This window comes from Trachypithecus francoisi, unplaced genomic scaffold (assembly GCF_009764315.1).
Source record: "Trachypithecus francoisi isolate TF-2019V2 unplaced genomic scaffold, Tfra_2.0 Lachesis_group17, whole genome shotgun sequence".
Taxonomy (NCBI): domain Eukaryota; kingdom Metazoa; phylum Chordata; class Mammalia; order Primates; family Cercopithecidae; genus Trachypithecus; species Trachypithecus francoisi.
Window position 1 is genome coordinate 84,480,562 of NW_022681462.1, and position 11,254 is coordinate 84,491,815.

The window sequence follows — 11,254 nt, forward strand, 5'->3', positions numbered from 1 at the left end:
GGAAAAGAGAAACTAATAAAAACTGTACACCTTAACTTTGTCCCCCCCCTTTTCAACTTTTTGCTGTTTCTATTTATATCTTATTGTACTGACTATATCTTGAAAAGCTATTGTAGTTATTATTTTTGATTGGTTCATCATTTCGTCTTTCTACTTAGGATAAAATTAGTTTATAATACCACAGTTACAGTGTGATAATATTCTGTATTTTCCTGTATACTTACTATTATCGGTGAGTTATATACATATAGGTGATTATTTATTGATAATTAATGTCCTTTTCTTTTTTACTGAAGTACTCCCTTTAGCGTTTCTTATGGGACAGGTCTGGTATTGATAAATCCCTCAGCTTTTGTTTGTCTTCCTTTATTTCTCCTTCATGTTTGAAGGATATTTTTCATTGGATATACTATTCTAGGGTTAAAGATTTTTTTCCTTTAGCACTTTAAATATGTCATACCATTCTCTCCTTGCCTGTAAGATTTGTACTAAAAAATCTGCTCACAGATGTATTGCCACTCCATTGTATGTTATTTGTTTCTTTTATCTTACTGCTTTTAGAATCCTTTATCTTTTACCTTTGGGAGTTTGATTACCAAATGCCTAGTGGTAATCTGCTTTGATTTAATGGACTTGATGTTCTACAACCTTTTTGTACTTGGATATTGATATCTTTCTCTAGGTTTGGGAAGTTCTCTGTTTTTATTCCTTTGAATAAACTTTCTACCCCTATGGCTTTCTGTACTTTCTCTTTCAGGCCAATACCTCTTAGATTTGCCTTTTTGAGACAATTTTCTACATCTCATAGCCATGCTTCATTGTTTTTTAATTATTTTTTCTTTTGTCTCCTCTGACTGTATATTTTCAGATAGCTTGTCTTCAAACTCTTTCTTCTGCTTCATCAATTCTGCTATTAAAGACTCTCAGGCATTCTTCTTTCAGCTCCAGAAATTCTGCTTGATTGTTTTTAATAATTTCACACTCTTCGTTAAATTTATCTGATAGAATTCTAAGTTCCTGCTCTGTGTTATCTTGATTTTTTTTGAGTTTCCTCAAGACAGCTATTTTTAATTCTTCGTCTGAACAGTCACATATCTTTGTTTCTTTGGGATTGGTCCCTGGTCCCTTGTTTAGTTGATGTGGTGAAGTCATGTTTTCCTGGATAGTGTTGATGTTAATAGATGTTCTTAGTTTCTTTTTCTAGGTATTGAAGAGTAAGGTATTTATTGTAGTCTTTACTATTTGGGCTAATTTGTAGCCATTCTCCTTGGGAAGACGTTTTAGATATTTGAAAGGACTTGAGTGTTGTGATCCAAGCTGTATTTACTTTAGGGGGCACCTTAAACCCAGTAACACTGTGGTTCTTGCAAACTCGTTGACATACTGCTTTGATGGTCTTGGACAAGATCTGCCAAAATTCTCTTGATTACCAAGAAGAGACTGTTGTTCTCTTCCATTACTTTTTCCAAAATATACAGAGTCTTTCTGTTGTGAGCCACCTAAGGCTGTGGGTGGAGTGACACAAGCCTCCCTGTGGGTACCAACATTATTACTGTGCTGGGTCAGACCTAAAGCCAGCACAGCTCTGGGGCTTGACCAAGGCCTACTCCATGGATATTGCCTATGTTCACTTAAGACCCTGGAGCTCTACAATTGGCAGATGGCAAAGCCAGCCAGGCCTGTGTCCTTCCCTTCAGGGTAGCAAGGTGGGTCCAGAAGTACCATCCAGGAGTAAAGGACAAGAGTCAGAAACCTTAGAAGTCTACCCAGTTTTCTATTATACTGTAGCTGAACTGGCATGAAAACCACAATATGCTGTCCTTCCCACTCTTTCTTCCCCTTTCCAAAGACAGAGGAGCCTCACCCCATAGCCACCATGACCCCAGACCACAAGGAATACTACCAGATTACTGCCATCGTCTCTTAAGGCACACGGTCTCTTAAGTCAGCTTGTCATGAATGCTGCCTGGCCTAGGACCTACCCCTCAGAGCAGTGAGCTCCCATCTGGCCCAGCACAGGTCCAGAAATATCATTCAAGGGTCAAGTCCTGGAATTGAGGACCCCAAGAGCCCTCTTGGTGCTCTACGCACCTGTGACTGTGCTGGTACCTAAGGTGCAAGACCAATTCCCCTTTAGTTTTCCCTCTGCTTTTCTCAAGAAGGAGTTTTGCTCCACAGCCACGAAAGCTGGTGATGTGCTGAGTCTTAGCTGAAGCCATCAAGTCTCAGAGGAGCACCCTGAGCTCTGATGTAGCCCTCGATGTAGCACCTGGGTATTGCTGCTGGTTATTCAGGACCCAAGGGCTCTTCAGTTATCAGGTGATGAGTGCTGCCAGCACTGGGTCTTTTCCTTCAAGGCAGTGGGTTCTGGCCAGGATATGTCTAGAAATGTTGTCTGTTGGCTAGGGCCTGGAACAGGGGCTTCACTACTTTGTCCAGTGCCCTATCCTGCTGTGGCTGAGCTGATATCCTAGATGTAAGACAAAATCTTTCTCATTGTTCCCTCTTCTCTCCTCAAGCAGAAGAAAGGGGTTTCTTTTGTAGCCTTGATATATGCAGCCTGGTTTAGAGGAAGCGTGATGCCAGCATTCCCTTGGCTTCCTCAGCTGGTGTCTCAGCATGTCACGTGTCCCCGCAGTCCACTGTCTCTGGACCTAGTTCAGCACTAGGACTCACCTAATAGTTGCAGTCCTTATGGCCTAGACTGCCTTTCAAGTTTACTTGGTGATACAGCATGCTGTAGCCCTGGGTGGTGAGGTTTGTAGGCACCACTGGGATCTGCAATTCCCCTCTGGCTAGGGCTGGTTTGAAAGCTCCCTCTGTGGGCAGGCATTGGCTGAGTTTGGTCTGGTTTTCCTTTCTGCTCTAACAGAACAGCACTGAGTTCAATGCCTCGCAATTGCTGTGTTCTCCCCCAGCACCCAGAGACGCTCTCTGCATCACACTGCTGCTGTCGCGGGTGGGTGAGGGGTGGTGTTGGTGATTCAGGACTGTTTTTTCTATCTCTTCAATGCCTCTTTCGGTGATGGGAAGTTAAAAGCAATATGATGAGGGCTTGCCTGATTTTTAGTTCTTATGAAAGCGTTTTATCCGTGTAGATAGTTGTTAACTTAATGTCCTTGAAAGGGGAACAATTGCTGGAGCTTTCTATTCTGCTATTTTGCTCTGCCTCCTCTCAAATTATTAAAATTAATTTCACCTGTTTCCTTTGACATTTTAATGTGGCTACTAGAAAATCTAAAACTACAGATGTGGTTCACATTATGCTTGTACAGAGAAGTGCTATCTAGACAGTGCCAGACTAAAAAAAACAGGTAAGGCTTAACCAGCCAGGTAGTAAATCTACTATCTTGTCAACTCTATTGTAGGAAACTTTTTGCCCAAGTGTAACATAAGGAATATTCATAGTAGATAGAAAAAATTTCAATTTGAAAGTGAGGAAGGAAGAGGAGATAGAGAAGAAAATATTAAGGTGGATAGTATAGCAAGAGTACCATTTATTGCAATATAGTCTTGGAAATGAAAAAAGAGCAGAGATCAAGTACACCCAAGATCTCTGTTAGGAAAAGGAGGTTAAGATGCACATGATAGTCTGATAGGTGTGTGTCAGTGTGCTGTACTATATTTCAAAATTTTAATTGGTGTAAGTTAGGTGGAGTAGTAGAGGGTGGTTTTCAATATCACCTATAAGAGCAAATAGAATGCCCTACTCCCACCTCAACCAATAACCAAGTTATGCTGAGCTAAACACATTTATAAAAGTTTATTAAGCTTTTCTATATTATAAATCTGAGATATATTCCAAATCTCTTTGAGGCACTGAAAGGCCAAAATCATTTCAGGAGTTGGAACAGATAGATCATCTCAAAATTGTTTTTGGCAGTAGTCTATGGTTGATATTCTTTGGGCTGGACTGCTGACAGTAACCATGGAGATCTCCCTGGGAGCAAGAGTGAGGATGAAAAGCAGATTCCTTCAGAAGAAACTGGTTTTGATGGACAGAGTCATACATAACTCAAGTTAAAAAAAATAATAGGTGGACTATTGAAATTGGAAAAGAGAGAAAATCCATTTTTTCCTCATTCATGTCTGCTTCTTGTTACACATCTATAATGGCACTACAAAACAATTTAGCTATTCCTGGCTAATGTTGAAGAAACAAAGTCTTAAAATTGACTTTCATTAGTTCACACAAGGAAAACGAAAGTAAACTGAAGATTCTGCTTGTAAGGTCCCAACTGTCCACTTGTGAAGATAAAATGCACACAGCAGACAATGTTTTACCTGAAGAGAGATTCTTTGTGGCAAATTTCTCACAATCTTAAAAGTCCAGGACTACAGAAATTGGTATTTTCTTCAAGAGAGAGCTCTAGTGAGGGGCTTAGGAGGGCAGTTGTCGTAGATAGGTTAACTTGGTGAATATATCGGATCAGCTGTTTGTGAGCAGTGTGACCATAACAAGTTACTAATCTCTAAAATTTAGTGTACCCATCTTGGACATGATAATATAATAATACCTACCTATAGTGTTATCTCACACATGCAAAAGAGTTGATACACATAAAATGCCTAGTGGGATAACTGACACTTAATAAACACTAAGTGTTAACTGTTACATACTTCAGTGGCCAATGAGGGTTTATCTGTATAGTAACATATTATTCATTGCTGAAGACTGAGTTCTCTGAGATGCAGATTCTGAATGGAGCAAACTCTTCAGGAAATTAATTACTGAGTACTGATGCAATCAACTCTTATAGAAGGAAGAAAAATTGGGCAGGATTGGGATGGAAGCAGGGTTTGCCAGAGAGAGAACTTTTATTGAGACATGTAGTTTCAATCCAGATTTCTGCTTGCTCCTTAGGAAGCTATGAAGCAGGCATGGCTTTTCAGAATTGTCCAAATTAGGGTAAGGGACTGGGCCTAGAAACTCCCGTGTTAAACAATCAATGGATGTGATTTGCCTCTGGAAAGGATGTGTCTTGGGGTAAGATAATTCATGAAGACAGCAGTTTGAAAACCACAGTCTCAGTAGTTGGGAATCAAGTTCTTCCACTCTGAAAGGGACACTGAGCAGTGTATCACAGCATCCACCACACTCACCATGACCAGAAGCAGCGCCATCACTTGCCAAGGGGCTCTATTTCAGGCATTTGAACAGATAGATCACCTGTTCAGTAACGCCTATTAGGTTTGTGGAGAGAGGGGGTTCCAACAGGAACACCTTCTTTTGCTTTTCTTGAGTTTGAAGCCAGTTGAGAAGTAAGATATTTGAATCCTACACATGGAGCTAGAATGACAGTTTTCTTTCTGATAAAGCTGAAATGAATAATGTGGATTTATCTCCAATAATCACCGTATCTAGTATACCTTCCCACTGGAAACGAACACATAACCCAATCTTCAGGCCTTTCTCTGCAGGATTAGGGTCAGACACTGCCTAGAATGCAGCCCCTGGACCAGCAGAGGGCACCTATGTCCTGAGGGCGATACACACAGAAGGAAGCAGTACTCCCAAAAGTAACTGAGCCATATATACTCGGTGGCTTCTGCTAATTTCAGAAGAGGTCATGGGAGAGAACAGGAAGTGTTTCCATGGCTTTCTCTCAAGGGTAAAAAATGAGAAAATTTTTCATTCTATAGAAATGAGAAGTGGGATTTAAGCATTCCTGCTTAATTCTGCTACTTCCTCTGGCTACTTTTGGTCTTCCTTGGAGGCTTTGTGTCCTCAAAATAGCTCCACAGAAGACGTTATGTTCATTGGCATCTTCTAACAAGGTCTTTCTGTCCCTGAAGCTAGCTTCAGGCTTCTAAAGAGAGACTGTGTAGCTATGATTCTGAATTTTATAGACAGGCAACACTTTTTACCACATAGCAGATAAAGATGCAAATAATTCTACAAGACTAATTATACAAAATATGATTGCCTTTCTACACCTCTTCAATTGCCGTTCCAGAAAATGGCAATTTTCAAGTAGTTTTGCCTTCCTATAGTATCAGTCTTCGTGTTTCTTAATGCTACACTTACACTGACATGTTTTGATTTTTTTCACTTCAGGCATTCTCTATTGATTTACCTGTGGAAGAGAAAGAGCTAATTTTATTTGCTGGTCACCTTTCACAGGTACACTTCCCACACTCCATCCTACCACAATAATTATGATGTAATTTTTGATTAGATCAGAATTACAATGTATTATACTATGACAACTTTTTCTTTTATGTAAAACTTCTTGTTTTCCTTAGAATTAAGAATAGTCATTTTGTTGTTTTGTTTTGTTTTACTCTTATTTATGATATGTAAATATTTTTGTTAAAACATATCATGTATTTGATCAATCTCTTCTTGAAGAATCTTTTCTGGGTCCTTCTGACCTGCTAATATCTGAACTGTTTTGTCTCTGGGACTTTGTTTTTTTGTTTTTTTGTTTTTTTTTGAGATGGAGTCTCGCTCTTTTGACAGGCTGGAGTGCAGTAGCACAATCTCGACTCTTGACTCACTGCAACCTCCGGCTCCTGGGTGCAAGTGATTCTCGTGCCTCAATCTCCCAAAGTCCTGGGATTACAGGTGTGAGCCACCGCGCCCAGCCTGTCTCTGGGATCTCAATGTAGCTTTCGGTCTAATATCTCCTTCCATTGCCAAGTTGGAGATTTCCTGCATCTACTTTGATTCCTAGAGCCCATGTCTTTTCATTCTCTGATTTACTTCCTTATTTTGGTGTAACTACTGTTTCATTACTTTTCTGGGAAAGGGTGCATGAAAGGCAAATCTTTGATGACACTACATGTCTACAAATGCTTTTTATTGATCCTTAAACTTAAACTGAGAGTTAGGCTGAGTAAAGAATTCTAAATTGAAGGTAACCTGATATAACCAATTCTTCAGCTTGTAGGAGATATGGGGAGAAGTGGGGAAGGTGTGTTACTCTGTTTACTACCAGCTGAGTGTTCAAAATGTTCACATCTGACAAGTCAGGTTCACTCATTCTTTCTTGCCTGCGGCATTTGGATTTTATAACCTTTTCTCCTATTCCTTTGTATTTGTGATATAAATAGTTCCCTGGTATTGTTTTGGTCAGGTTTCTAGAGTGGTAGTAGAGGAAAATATGTTTTCCAAATATGCCGTCTATGAAAAGTTTTAAAGGCATTGTTTCTCTGTCTCCTAAATTCAAGCAGTGCTTTTGAAAAGTCTACAGCCTTTCTCTTTCTCCATCTTTTTAAGTAGCTTACTTTCTTCCTTTTTAATCTCTGCAATAGTTAGTTTTAGGTTTTTGTTTTTATTCCAGTGTTCTGAAATTTTATGATGTTGTGCCTCGTAGTATTTTACTTATTTTACAGGAAACTTGATGACACTGTTCATTCTAGGAACTCATGAAATCATTGCTGGCAATCTTTTAAAAGTCATTTTATTTTATCTTTATTTTTATTACTTATATATGAACACTTCTGAATGGCTAGTAATCTTGTTTAATTTTTGTTTCTATTCTCTGACCTCCACTCATTCTTCTGCTTTCTGGAAGATATGTGCAACTATTGATCACTGTATGGTTCAATCTGCTTATTGGTGTCTCATGGGTTTGGGGGGATGCTGTCTTCCTATGTTCGTTGCTGATATTCCTTGTCTTATGGTTATTCTCTTTTTGTAACACTTTGTTACTGTTTGGGGGTGTAGTATTTTTCCTTATTTCAGTAAGGATATGCTTGGAACTTTCTTTTTCTTTCCTAATTTCCTGTATTGTCCAAGTTGTTCTTTCTATTTGTTTCGTTCTTTGCCTTTTGAATGGTATCTTCCTTAGATTTCTTATTATTTTTCTTTTAATTGCCTATTTAAAAAGATGACATAAAAAGTTCAATTTGATATTCTGTGTATGTTGGTAGGTTTTACCATAGTTGGAACTACTTAGGCTTTTCACTGTGAGCTTTAAGATTTTGCTCTTGGACTGCAAATTTTCTGCCTGGAGGGTATAATTCTGGCTGCCAGTACTCTTAGAGCATTGCAGAAGAGTATCATATCTCTGCTGTTCTGAGTATTATGTCTCAACTGTTCCTTGTCTTTTACCCTCTTCACAGATAATATATCTACCACCAACCTACTAACAGGGTGTGGGAGGGACATTGCCCAGCTGATCCAAGAGAACAAGGGGATTTCTGATGTAGCTTCTTAAACAAACTTGCCTGATCTTTTTCTTTTTAATACCAACGTTATGTCCATTGCTCTGGATACCTGATGTATCTAATTCTTAAGCTTGTAGGAGATATGGGGAGAAGAGGGGAAGTGTGTTACGCTGTTTTCTCTACTACCAGCTGAGTGTTCAAAATGCTCATATCTGACAAGTTAGGTTCATTCATTCTTCTACTTTCTTGCCTGCAGCATGTGGTTTTGATAATCTTTTCGCCCATTCCTTTGTATTTGTGATACAAATAGTCCATTTGCTATTGTTTTCGTCAGGTTTCTAGAGTGGTAGCAGAGGAGAATACGTTTTCTAAATATGCCATCTTATGAAAATTTTTTTAACATATCAGTACTGTGTTTTCCCCAGATGCATACATTCACTTTCTTTCCTTTATCACCCATACATTCAGATCTTTATGTTTAGTAAGCATAGATTTACAAACCTGAGAATCCTCTGAATCTTTAAACATGAATATATAAAAATAGAACTTAATTTTCAACTGCTATCTCCCCACAAAATATCCAGAACAGGTCTTACACATTTCATCTTAATGACTACTTTAGACCCAAAATAATTTTTATTGATAACGGTAATATGGTAATTCATTATGGTATGCTGTTACCCAAGTGCTAATTAAAAGGAAAGATAGTTGAAGGATAAAGGAGGGCTTGAAAGCACATCACACAGAAGTTCCTTCCTAATGTATTTCCTGTCTGTCACACTTATTACTGCAGGGTGGGTTGACAGGTTAATTATGTACTAGGCAGGAGAGCAGGTACAGAGGATGTTACAATCTCAAAAGCAAACACTTGTAATCATTTTATCTAAATATAAGACAAACTCATCTTGATGAAGGACTGCATTTAGTGATTATGTGTAAGGCGACCTCCTTACCTATAGATTGCAGATGGCACCCAGTTAAGTCGTACACAACAAAAACTAGTACATACATGCTGACCCTGTGGCAGCTAACTGTGACTCATATGTAGAGAGTGTGGATACTTGAAAATTTCCTCTTTTCTTTTACCATGGAGGATTCTGCTTCCTCCATTTCCTTCTCAAGTCATAGTTTTAACAGCAAATCTCCCACCTGGTATTTACAAATATATAATTGAAAAAAATACTATATTTATAGGTTATGTTTATTATGAAATGCTGACAATTTGTCATTTCACTTAGGGAAGATTCTGACCTCATGAGGGAATTCTTTGCCAACATTTGGCTCTTGGCTCCTGTCCTCTCCCGTCCTGCCCTGGAACCCATCATCTGGTGACAAGAAGTTAATCTCCACTTGGGACAGTCCATTGAATCATTTGAGAGTCCCGTTAGAAAGTTCTGGTTGCTGTTTCTTTTTGCTTTAGGTTGAGAAGATATATCCTTGTAACTATTTTCCACTAGTGGTTGTTCTTGTTTACTGTACTTGCGCATCAGCTCTCACTATCTTTCACGGGAAAGTTTTCTCAACTTTGAATACAGTTGATTTATTAGTCTGTTCTCAGGCTGCTAATGAAGACATACCCAAGACTGGCTAATTTATAAATGAAAGAGTTTTAATTGACTCACAGTTCAACATAGCTGGGGAGGCCTTAGGAAATTTACAATCATGGTGTAAGGGGAAGCAAACACATTCTTCTTTACATGGTGGCAGCAAGGAGGAGTGTCAAACAAAAGTGGGGAAGGCCCCTTATAAAATCATCAGATCGCATGAGAACTCACTATCATGAGAACAGCATGGAGGTAACCGCCCCCATGATTCAATTACCTCCCACTGGTCCCTCCTACAACACGTGGGGATTATGGGAACTACAATTCAAGATGAGATTTGGGTGGGGACAGAGTCAAACCATATCACAAGGAAAGTCTAATTTAGATTGGCCCAGCATCTTCTCTTATACCTTTGCTTTTTGGGATCTGTGCTGAGAATTCCCTAATAAAGTTGCAAGTTATACATGACCCCCTTTGAGCATCATCTAAGTTTTCTCTCCTCCAATATACACACCAGGCAGAGAGAAAGTTTTGCTTTATCTCTTGTACCCCTAGTCACTTTATTTCATTATTTCATCTTGTCACTTTTTCCCAGAATCTTTTTTATGCCAGTTGACATTCTCTGAACAGTATGTCATGATATTCTAAATGAATAGGTATAGCAATGTAATATGCCAAATGTATGACTACACAGATTAAAGTAAACCTATTAAACTTGTTATTGAGATCAGTATACTTTCCCTGTTGTATACCAAGTTGCCAAAAGCTTTTCACTTTATAAGTTTATAGGAAGCATAGACTTTTCCCTGTGTCCTCAATTCACCTATTGCTCCAAAATGAATAAGACTTACCTATTTCTAATCAAAATATTTTCAGATTTTAGAAAACTATAAGCAGCATACTTCTTTGTAATATTTTCAATGTATTTTCTCTTTGAATAATTTCAATTATTCTCAAAATGCATATACTTTTCCAGTATGGAGACTGCAATTAGTGTTTTATTTTAACTGACTCTTCTTCACTCTTTGGCACGCAGAATATGGTGAATGGCTAATAATACTTAATCAATTTTTATTTATCCATCAAATTAATATTTATAAACAAATTCAGTCTCAGGTACTGAGTTAAGCTCTGCCGCAGCACATGTTAGTAAGCTAAGTAGGATCCCAATCTTTGGGGAAAGATAGAAATATAAACAAGTAGCTCTAACAGCTGATAACTGCAGTGGAAGGTATATTGTAGATATAATGCAATCACAGTGAGGCAGAATGATTTTCCCAACTTCTGAGGCTATTCTGAATGTGCTCTGCTTTTGGTGGCCAAAATCATTCTGTGGGGACCATGATGAATTGATGTGATGCTTTGATAACTTTTCCTGACATGCCAACTTATGAATGCTAATGCCACTTTGATAAATCTACTTACTGTTTATATTGTTTTATTGGTATCATCAGACACCTCTGAAAAAAATGGTAATAAATTATGAAAAAAGCCAAATATGAACAGTTTAGATTGATTAATAATTCTATAAAAAAAGAATAATGTCATTACCTCGCAGATAATCCTTGACCAAATCACAAGTCTTTGCCTCTTTC